Consider the following 10,837-nt stretch of genomic DNA (forward strand, 5'->3'; position numbering starts at 1 on the left):
ACACATACTGAGCGTTTGTAATTGTGGCGAGATGCCATCATGTATACCTGAGAGTAACTCCACCTGTGGATTCACATATGAAACACCTCTGGATTTAATGCCCAGTTTTTAGGATATAAATCCCGACGGGTGAGATCATCTGTCTAACAGATGTCCACTACCGGAATGAACCCCGTCGACAACATCACCTAATGGTGTTCTGGGCAATTGAGGATTCGAGCTACCTGCCGCATTGCCATGCGGCTTCTTGGTCTTCACTGTTGTTGTGTATGCAACTCCCGTTGCGTTGTCTGACACTTGTCCAGACTGAAAGCGAAGCCTGTAGTGCATTGTAAATTGCACGGAGTTCCAGGACATTTATAGACAGCAATCTGTCGTAATCCGTTTTAGAACTTTTAACTACAACTCCTCAACCTCTGAGACTCTCGTCCAGAGTATATACTATTCGCCCCCCCCTGAGGGAAAAGCGAGTGAAGGCCGGCGAACTAAAGCGCTTTGAAATCACATCATTATTTGTAACAGGCGAATACACCAATGTACCACTAGTGTGCGTGGCTTTTGCACTAATTACTAGATGTACATTTGTTCTTGCTGGTGTAGTAGGTAAATGTCTTTGATTTACCGTATTTATAATCATGCCTAGGAATTGAAGTCGTTCAGACGGAATTAGATGCGATTGTTTTTGAACTTGACACTGCAACCGCAGTATATATTAGTAGCGCAAGTTAGAGGAACTCTGTTGAGACAGAGTTCTTATGAGCAGATCGTCTAAGTATGGAACGATTGTCACTGGCAGGTCTCTGAGATGAGCTATCCTCACCAACATCACTTTGATAAATACCCGAGGCGTTGACAAGAAGCCAAATGGTAGACCTGAAATGGTTAATGGTTGTGGCGTTTTGGTTGTGGCGTTATGCAAATGCTAGAACCCGTAATGACCAAACCGATATGGGTAAATACGCATTGTGAAGATCAAGTGCAATTATGCAATTTTGTGGCTCCAATATGCAAATACTAACCGCAGAAAATCCATTTTCAAACTGTAGTAAGTGACTTGCTGATTGAGACTGCGACGGAGCTGTCTGGTTTTGTTACCCCAAACAGAGGGGAATAAGTAACCCTGACTCTGTTGGTGTACTACTGCCTGGTTATAAAAACAGCTGAAACCAGCAGAGACTAAATGGCAACCTGCCAAACCGTTCGACAGAGGCAGTCTTGTCCTTTAATCTGTAAATAGCTGAGACATCCATGAGTTGATGTCTGGAAACCCCGCCAATGTAACGTGTAAAGACGCGCTTCCACAATTGGAAAATGGAGATGGCCTAAGAGGTCATCAAGCCACTGGCTTGCTGACTGTAGCGTCTTGTCGTTACAAGGCGTGACCGTTTTATACCACCGCCTTGAAAAAAAACTGAAGTCTAAAGGGATTAAACGCCAGACCAAAGTATTTCCATTTTGATACTGGATGCGGTAATAGCTGAATATCAAATTTAGGACCAACAAGCTCTGGCCTTGTCGCGCTTAAACTAGCGACGATGAAAAGTGAGAATCGAAGTAACCGGCGTTAGCAGAAGCTTTATAGATATACTCTGCAGCTTCTCTTGATCGTCATTGTTTCCATACATAGAGTCTAGTGACCCCAATGTATCTTTTGACACAGACGCATTTACCAATGGCGGATCGCGTCATTTTGGAAACGATTAAATAGTGGTTAGAGTCTCTCAGTCTCTGTAAAAATGGAGACATTGCCTCATTAGCAATGTATGGTTGTCAAAAAACCCCGCACTATCTGAGTGCTGGTCTAATGTACCCTTCTCACTCGTAGTTATCGGTGTGAGATTTGACATAGAATCGTGCATTAAATTATAAGACCAGTTAAATAAACACCCTGGTACCCAAAGGGAAATTGGCCCTTTGGAAAGACTGTCCTTCTTTAGAGCTGGCGGAGTAACTTCTGAGACTCCGATGTTACCGCTCTTTTAATTTGAATTGCCAATGCTTAACATAGGATCTTTAAACGTATTTTTAGTCTGCGCTAGAGCCTTACTCGCTATGTAGACAGACACCACAATAGGCAACGGACAGACACTTGCACGACTTATTGAAGTTATTATGTGTCATATATATATATATGAAACTCATGGTTGTTTCTCTCTACGGAAATCTGTAGTAAAAAGCGAAAGATTTATTCGATCTGAAGAGAAACCAGAGTATTCTTTATGTGAAAAGCAGTTCACATGGGCATGTGAAACCCGAACCAAATTCCCACTAACACCCCTGCGCCTCTGGTGGCTTAGAGATGTAGGGCAGGAATGTTCCAGAATTACAAACTGGAAAAACAACAGGAAGCATGGTTAAAATGGCCCCTTTGTTATGCTGACTGTGATAATCACCGAACAAGTTACAATTGTTCCGTGTTAATATAGCCTCTTATAATCACAGTATGGGTACAACACATGCTCTATGAATAAATATATATATATATATATATATATATATATATATATATATATATATGTTCAATAGCCTATGATAATTACAGACATTAATATATGCTCAATAGCCTATTATACAGCATTAATATAGGCTCAATAGCCTATTATACAGTGATAATCATATACATTAATATAGGCTCAATAGCCTATTATACAGCAATAATATAGGCTCAATAGCCTATTATACAGTGATAATCTCACAGTTATACATGATTAGGCTCATATCACAGGACAGGTTATAATACATGTCTGCATTATTTACTGTCACATATAGCTACATAACTGCTGTTTATATAGGTATTTTACATACCCTTTCCGCAGTGAGCCGCCAGATTCCACCGCCCCCCTTCCCCCCTGTAACGCTGTGTCTTCTCAGGAAAGGCCGGGAAGACTTGCAGTGAGGCTTGCAGGGAGGCTGGCATTAATCTGCGGTGCTGGGCGGCCGGACGGAGCAGCGGCCCGGTTGTCACCATGTTAACGCTGTTAGTGAGCGTCTGCGGGTGGATGTGCTGGGCGGTTGGACGGAGCGGCTGGGACGGGCGGACGTAGCGCTGCCGTCTGGAGCGAGTCTCAGACGTAGCGGCTGGGCGCTGTGGCGGGCGGTGCGTGGCAGCGGCATTCACTCTGACCCACCTAGCGGGGCGGCAGCCTGCGCTGACCGCCCCGTTCCCCAGCTTACCTTTCTCCTATTCAAGGCTGCGACGGGGCTTCTCTGTGTAAGCTCCGTCCAGCTTTCAAGTCATCTTGTTCCTGGCTGCGACGGGGCTTCTTTCTGTAAGCTCCGTCCAGCTTGTTCCTGGCTGTGACGGGGCTTCTTCTGTAAGCTCCGTCCAGCTTGTTCCTGGCTGTGACGGGGCTTCTTTCTGTAAGCTCCGTCCAGCTTGTTCCTGGCTGTGACGGGGCTTCTTCTGTAAGCTCCGTCCAGCTTGTTCCTGTCTGTGACGGGGCTTCTTCTGTAAGCTCCGTCCAGCTTGTTCCTGGCTGTGACGGGGCTTCTTTCTGTAAGCTCTGTCCAGCTTGTTCCTGGCTGTGACGGGGCTTCTTCTGTAAGCTCCGTCCAGCTCTTTGATCATTTCTTCCTGGCTGTGACGGGGCTTCTTTCTGTAAGCTCCGTCCAGCTGTTGCAGGAGACACTGCCTGTGGCTGTGAGGGTGCTCTTTGTGAGGACAGACACGCCATGCGCTGCCCTGCAGCGGCACCATCCCGGACCCATGTTTTTCCAGAAACTGGGAAGGGATGTGCTAAGTGTAAAAATTAAAAAGTCAAAATGAAAAATTTATAAAATCTTCCATCCAAGTGTGGGAATCCCACAAGCCGATGTTAGTGCTTTGAGCACAGAAAAAACACTGGGTTCGTACACTGAGGTACTCTGGGATATGGAGGGGTGGAGAGTTCTAAATTTAAATATTCAGTGCCTTTGTTCTGCTACGCCGTCCATATCCCAAGAGTACTCCAGTGACCCCTAGTGGATGAAAAAGAAATCAGGGCTCTGCAGGTTATAAATGCCCCAATAAAATGCTCCCCTTACTACTAAGAGGGTGGGGGTAGTTACGAAGATCTATGACCACTGGAGGGTCTATAGCTGGTGATGGGTGGGAGGTAAGTTTACATGTGGGGCCTATGGACACGAGGGGGTGGGAGACACCCATCCCCCCTCCACCCCAGGCTTATAGTCTTCAATAAAATGAATGTATTTAAAGCTGTGGTACAAGAGTCATGCTTTCAGTAAGTGCTGCAGGTACAGAATGATACGTTCCATTATAAAGTGCGGCTTTCAGGCTATTAAGGGGTCACAGCGAGGTGCTGCCATCCACATTGTGTTCATATGACCACTGATACATCATCATTCAAAATGGTCGAGCAGTGGCCCTCATTCCGAGTTGATCGCTCGTTAGCTGCTTTTAGCAGCATTGCACGCGCTAAGCCGCCGCCCTCTGGGAGTGAATCTTAGCTTAGAATAGCGAATGAAAGATTTGCAGAATAGCGAAAAGAAATTTCTTAGCAGTTTCTGAGTAGCTCCAGACCTACTCACAAATAGCGATCAGCTCAGGCCGTTTCGTTCCTGGTTTGACGTCACACACACGCCCAGCGTTCGCCCAGACACTCCCCCGTTTTTCCCTGCGTTTTTCCGCACTCCCAGAAAACGGGCAGTTTCCACCCAGAAACACCCACTTCCTGTCAATCACACTCCGATCACTTCAACGATGAAAAATCTTCGTTCAGGCGTGAGTAAATCTACTAAGTTCTTAGTAAAATAACTAAGCGCATGCGCTCTGCGAACCATGCACATTTTCCACCTATTCGCAGCGTAGGGAAAATCGGCAACAAGCGAACAACTCGGAATGACCACCATTGGCCGGTGTTAAACGATTATCCTCCAGCGTTTGGCCAACAAAAGCTTCTCGCCCGTCAGGACCCAAACTGGTTCTGCAGACTGTTTGCTACGGGTTTGACCTTCACGCCGTGTTACATGGACGCGGTGGTGTGGTGCGAGTGGGCAAAGCACAAATGCGGCACTGAAGCTATGATAAAGCCTTGGGAGGGCACCAGCCGCTGATACGGAGACTGCAGCATTTTACATGCGAGAGTGGTGGCTGCTTCTCCTCCTCCGTGTCAGTGTTGTGCTGGGAGTGTGGCCACCTCATCTACCACCCTATTCACCACCCCATCCAGCCTGGGACCCCGCAGGAATACTCTACAATTATTTCTTTCAGCACTTACCGTTCATTCGCCACCACTGATGTCGGAGTCAGCTGTCTGTAGCTGCAGCCTCTGCGTTATTTCCACATGTACCTAGCGGAGGCTCCTGGTGCTTCCCATCATTGGGGGTAATCCAGACCTGATCGCAGCAGCAAATTTGTTAGCAGTTGGGCAAAACCATGTGCACTGCAGGTGGGGCAGATGTAACATATGCAGAGAGTTAGATTTGGGTGGGTTATTTTGTTTCCGTGCAGGGTAAATACTGGCTGCTTTATTTTTACACTGCAATTTAGATTTCAGTTTGAACACACCTCACCCAAATCGAACTCTCTGCATGTGTTACATCTGCCCCACCTGCAGTGCACATGGTTTAACCCAACTACAAACAAATTTGCTGCTGCGATCAGATCTGAATTACCCCCATAGACTGTAGAATAAGTGAGTGTGTGTTTGTGTTATCCTGCAGCGTGTGTAATGTAGCCCATACACTTGTGAGATGATCGGTGCTATACTTCGATTTCAACCGCATCTGAGAGAGAAATTGAAGGATTGTATGCACATTTAAGGTACCATGGGACGCAATGCGCGGGCACGCCGCTTGAAAATCGCGTCTCATGATAATAGGATTTTGGTACTTACCAGGTAAATCCTTTTCTTTGAATCCATAGGGGGCACTGGAGTACTCTTGGGATATGGACGGGCGTAGCCGAACAAAGGCACTGAATATTCAAATTCAGGACTCTCCCCCCCCTCCATATCCCCAAGTACCTCAGTGTACCTTGCCAGTGTTTTTTACTGAGCGAACAGGATATAGAGAGGTTGACAATGGAGAATCCCTATAACATAACGGACAACCACAAAGTTGATCCGTAACCTTATTGTCAACTAAACAGTTGACACCTTAACCGATAGAACTTTATAATTTGAGCCAATCGGTGAAAATGTGTTACCATAAGCTCCCTTGAGCTTAATACCATCCAAGTTAAATTTGTTCACTAAGCTCCTTTGAGCTTAAAACAACCCAGGTAAAACTGCTCTGGGTGGGCGTCCAGTGCCCCCTATGGATTCAAAGAAAAGGATTTACCTGGTAAGTACCAAAATCCTATTTTCTTTATCATCCACTAGGGGTCACTGGAGTACTCTTGGGACGTACCAAAGCTTCCCTCGTGGGCGGGAGAGCTGTTTGATACTTGTAACAGTAGGCAGGCCAAAGCTAAATGCTGATGGCGCCACCATTAATAACGTATAAACGTGCACAAACGTGGTGCACTGAAGGCTATGTAGCCGCGTTGTAGACGCTCCACGACCCGTTGGGTCTGACATTCCCACAGAACCTGTGGGATGAACTATTACTGACGTAGGCGATTGTAACTTAGCCTTAAAGTAAGTCTGACTTGTAGTCATTATTATCCAACTGGATAATGTCTGCTGAGAAACTGGCTAACCCCAGTTTACAGTATCATATAGAACAAACAACGTATTCAGATCACGTACTGTAGACGTTCGGTACATATATAAACGCGTAACGCGTGTACCACATTCAGAATTCAAGAATGTGCAGTCCACACAGGAACCACTATTGGTATATTGATGTGAAGAATACGAAAGCGGATTTCGTCCGAAGATCTGCTTTGTCATGAGAAACTCAAATACGGTGGCTTGGAATACAAGGCACCCAAATATGAAAACAAAACCTTTGCCGAAGCACCCTTGCCGAAGGCAAGGCTAGAAGAAAAATGTTTTCCAAAGTGAGAAACTTAATTCTCATTTGTTGTAAAGGTTCAAAAAATATGAAACTTACTTCCCCTTTGTTGAAAGGGTTCCAAAATATGAAAACTGTAATAAATCTGAACCCAACCTCAAATCGCCTGGCGCTGTAGGTGGGATAAATAGAGTCTGAACTTTGGTGACACCTTGTAGAAAGATGTTTACAGACGCAAATAGAGGCAAACTTCTTTGAAAATACGTTTACCACACAGATACCTGCACTGTTAGTGCAGATGAACGCAGTTTTCCATTCCATCCCGTTTAACAGAATACGGGTACTTGAAGTATGATGTTGGAAACTTCTGAGGTTTACAACCTATGTAAGCACACGAAATGTTTTAATAATGAGCTGCCTTAAGCGGCTTACTATTTCGTTACATGGTTGGTATAACCGATACTGTAATGCTCTATTTTTTTTAAGAGGGCGGTCTTATGGAACGTTTCACGAATTTGCGTGTCATCCTTGCGCAGGGGCCATGCTAATCTTCTCTGTATCGTTCCAACTTTAGTATATGTGCTGCCGAAGCGAGCACTGAACCCTCACCCCGTCAACCGCAGCTGCGGTACATAGATAATAGGTACATAGGTAACTATGGGTAAAAGAACGTTCCCTGATGTAACAGGTTGGACGTATTATGAGCGGGCCAAGATCGTGTGCAAGTATTCCTTGAAAATTCGAGAAGCAAACTTCTCTGAAACCCATGAGATACCACCAGTATGACTGTGACGAACTGTCTTCTGATCCGTTTTGGCAACGAAGAAAGAAGCGGAAATTGGTGAAGCCAGATACACGATGCTGAATGACCCCATGAATGTGATGTACACATACTGAGCTTTTGTAATTGTGGTGAGATGCCCTCATGTATACTTGAGGGTAACCCCCTTCTGTGGACTCACATCTGAAACACCTCTGGATTTAATGTCCAGTGTTTTAAAATCCAAACCCTGACAGGTGAGATCGTCTGTCTAACAGATGTCCACTCACGGATTGATATTTTGACATTTTCACATAATGGCGTTCTGAGCCATTGAAGATTTGAGTTACCTACCGCCTTGCCATGCGGCTTATTGGTTCTCATTGGTTGTTGAGTATGCAACTGCCGTTGCTTTGTTTGACTGCTTAAGGGCAGCGTGAGCCAGGTATGAAAAACAAAATTACATGAAACTCACGGTTGTTCCTCTCCACAGAAATCTTTAGTAAAAAGCGAAAGATTTATTTGTTCTGAAGAGAAACCAGAGTCTATCCCTGGTCAGACTGAAAGCGATTTATTGCATTGTAAAATGCACATAGTTCTAGGACATTTATCTATTGCATTGTAAAATGCACAGAGTTCTAGTACATTTATCGACAGCAATCTGTCGTGTTTTAGAACCTTATAACGACAAATCCTGACTCTCTGTGACTGTAATCCAGAGTATACGCACCCTTGTTCCTTTGTGGGTAAAGCAAATGAAGGGTGGCGAACTAAATTGAAAACCCATCTTTATTCTTAATAAGTGAATACACCAATGTACCGCTAGTGTAAGTGTACTTTTGTTGTTGCTGGTGTAGTAGGTAAAAGTCTTTGAATTACCATATTTATAATCTTACCTAGGAATTGACATCGTTTAGACAGACTTAGATGTGATTGTTACTTAATCTGCTACCGCAGTATACCTTAGTAACGCAAGATATAGGAACTTTGTTGATACATAGTTCTTATGTGAGATGAGCTATCATTCCAACATCACTTTGGTAAATACAGGAAGCGATAAGCAACTGTAGAAATGAAATGGTTAATGGTTGCGGCGATTTGCAAACGCTAAACCTGTGATGAAGAAACCGGACTGTGTAAATACGCATTGTGAAGGTCAAATGCAATTATACAATTTTGTGTCTTCAATAAGCAAAAACTAACTGCAGAAAATTACTTGCTGATTGATATTGGAACGGAGCTGTTTGATTTTGCTCAAACAGAGGGGAATAAGTAACTCTGACTCTGTTGGCGTACTACTGCCTGGTTTATAAACCAGCAAAGACTAAATGACAACCTGCCAACCCGTTCGACAGAAGCAGTTTTGTACTCCAAGCTGTAAATAGCTGAGACATATATGAGTTGAAGTCATGAAACCTCGCAACTGTAACATGAAAAGACACACTTCCACAATTGTAAAAGAGGTCATCAACCCACTGACTTGTGACTGTAACGTCCTGTATATGGAACGCTTCAAGAATTTGCATGTGAACCTTCCAATTTTGTGCTGCCGAAGCAAGCACTCGTTACAAGGCGTGACTTTTTTTTTTTTTTTTTTTTTTTTTATAAAGGAATAAAACGCTGTTACAAGTAAATTGTATGCGCTAATGGCAGAATATCCTAAAGGGATAAAATGTCGTTACACATATATCAAATTTAGGAGCAAACAAGCTCTGGCCTTGTCGCGCGTTACTAACGACAATGAAAGTAACCGGCGTTAGCAGAAGCTTTACAGATATACTCTGCAGCTTCTTTTAACCGTGATCGGTATGGTTTCATACATAGATTCTAGTGACCCAAATGTATCTGTGGTTTTTATAATGTTTGACAGAAACGCATATACCAATGGCGGATCGCGTCCTTTTGGAAACGATTATTTATGGTTGTCCAAAACCCCGCACTATCTGAGTGCTGGACTAATGTACCCTTCTCACTCGTAGTTATCGGTGTGAGATTTGACATAGAATCGTGCATTAAATTATAAGACTAGTGAAATAAACACTCTGGTACCCAAAGGAAAATTGTCACTTTGGAAAGATTGTCTTTTGTTAGCGCTGGCGGAGTTATTCTGAGACTCCGATTACCGCTGTTTTAACTTGAATTGCCAATGTTAACATTTTTAGTCTGCACTAGAGCCTTATTCGCTATCATAATAGGCAACAGACAGACACTTGCACGACTTAATACCATTATTATATGGCATATATATCTATATATATATGTTATTGCTGAACAGCATATTTATTAGGAAACTAAAGTGTTCTTTATGTGAAAAGCAGTTCACATGGGCATGAAACCCGAACCAAATTCCTACTAACACCCCTGCGCCTTCTGGTGGCTTAAAGATGTAGGGCAGGAATGTTCTAGAATTGAACTAAAAATTCCCACTAACACCCCTGCGCCTCCTTGTGGAGTAGAGGTGTACAGTCTGGAATTATAACTGGAAAAAACCAGCAATGATTAAAATGGCCGTCATGCCATGCTTTCCTAGAAAATCACAGTACAGGTTACCTGCTGCAGTTTTAATATAGGCTTAATAGCCTATTATACAGTTACTAAGCTTAATAGCCTATTATACAGTTACTAAGCTTAATAGCCTATTATACAGTGCATTTATTCAAATAATATGAGCACTGCCTGCAGTGTATGCCAGTGTAACCAAAAATAACAGAAAACATGGTTAAACGTGCAATAGGGTATGCCACTGATAACCTATTGCCAGCCAAAGCCTCATATATATATTATATATATATATACAAAGTGTTTACACATATATATTATAGACAGTTTCGCCAGCAAAAGCTTTATTATATTTATATATATATAAAACGTGCTGAAACATCCCAGTACACAGTGTACATTGTTTAAAGTGCTGCGCTGCTTGTGTATTTTGAACCCATGCAGCCTTTGCTGCTGCCATGGGTATTATTCCCCCTCCCCCCCCCCTGCATCCCTTACCTGCAGCGTACGGAGATCGGGAACAGGGAGAGCGCCTGAATCTAGCGCCGGGGAGCCGTCCGGCAGCTGCTTCCTACAGCAGTACACAGTCTCCCTGTGTCTGCGGTGTCTCACTGGAAGAGCGGCCGGCGTCCTTTAGTGACGTGCGGCCGCTCTTTAGTACAGAGGAGCGTCTCGGCGGCG

The 10,837-nt window shown here is 44.0% G+C and overlaps 2 non-coding genes and 1 pseudogene across 2 annotated transcripts; all 3 read right to left on the reverse strand.

Moving 5' to 3' along the window:
* Positions 1 to 2,096: 2,096 nt before the first annotated feature.
* LOC134931298 (U5 spliceosomal RNA) lies at positions 2,097 to 2,214 on the reverse strand. Its single transcript, XR_010179081.1, has one exon. It is a non-coding gene; the product is annotated as a U5 spliceosomal RNA (small nuclear RNA).
* Positions 2,215 to 7,388: 5,174 nt separating this feature from the next.
* LOC134931333 (U6 spliceosomal RNA) lies at positions 7,389 to 7,495 on the reverse strand. The gene has a single exon (XR_010179096.1). It is a non-coding gene; the product is annotated as a U6 spliceosomal RNA (small nuclear RNA).
* Positions 7,496 to 8,103: 608 nt separating this feature from the next.
* Positions 8,104 to 8,204, reverse strand: LOC134931288 (U5 spliceosomal RNA; annotated as a pseudogene).
* Positions 8,205 to 10,837: the final 2,633 nt, after the last annotated feature.

Source organism: Pseudophryne corroboree, chromosome 5, assembly GCF_028390025.1.
Source record: "Pseudophryne corroboree isolate aPseCor3 chromosome 5, aPseCor3.hap2, whole genome shotgun sequence".
Taxonomy (NCBI): Eukaryota; Metazoa; Chordata; class Amphibia; order Anura; family Myobatrachidae; genus Pseudophryne; species Pseudophryne corroboree.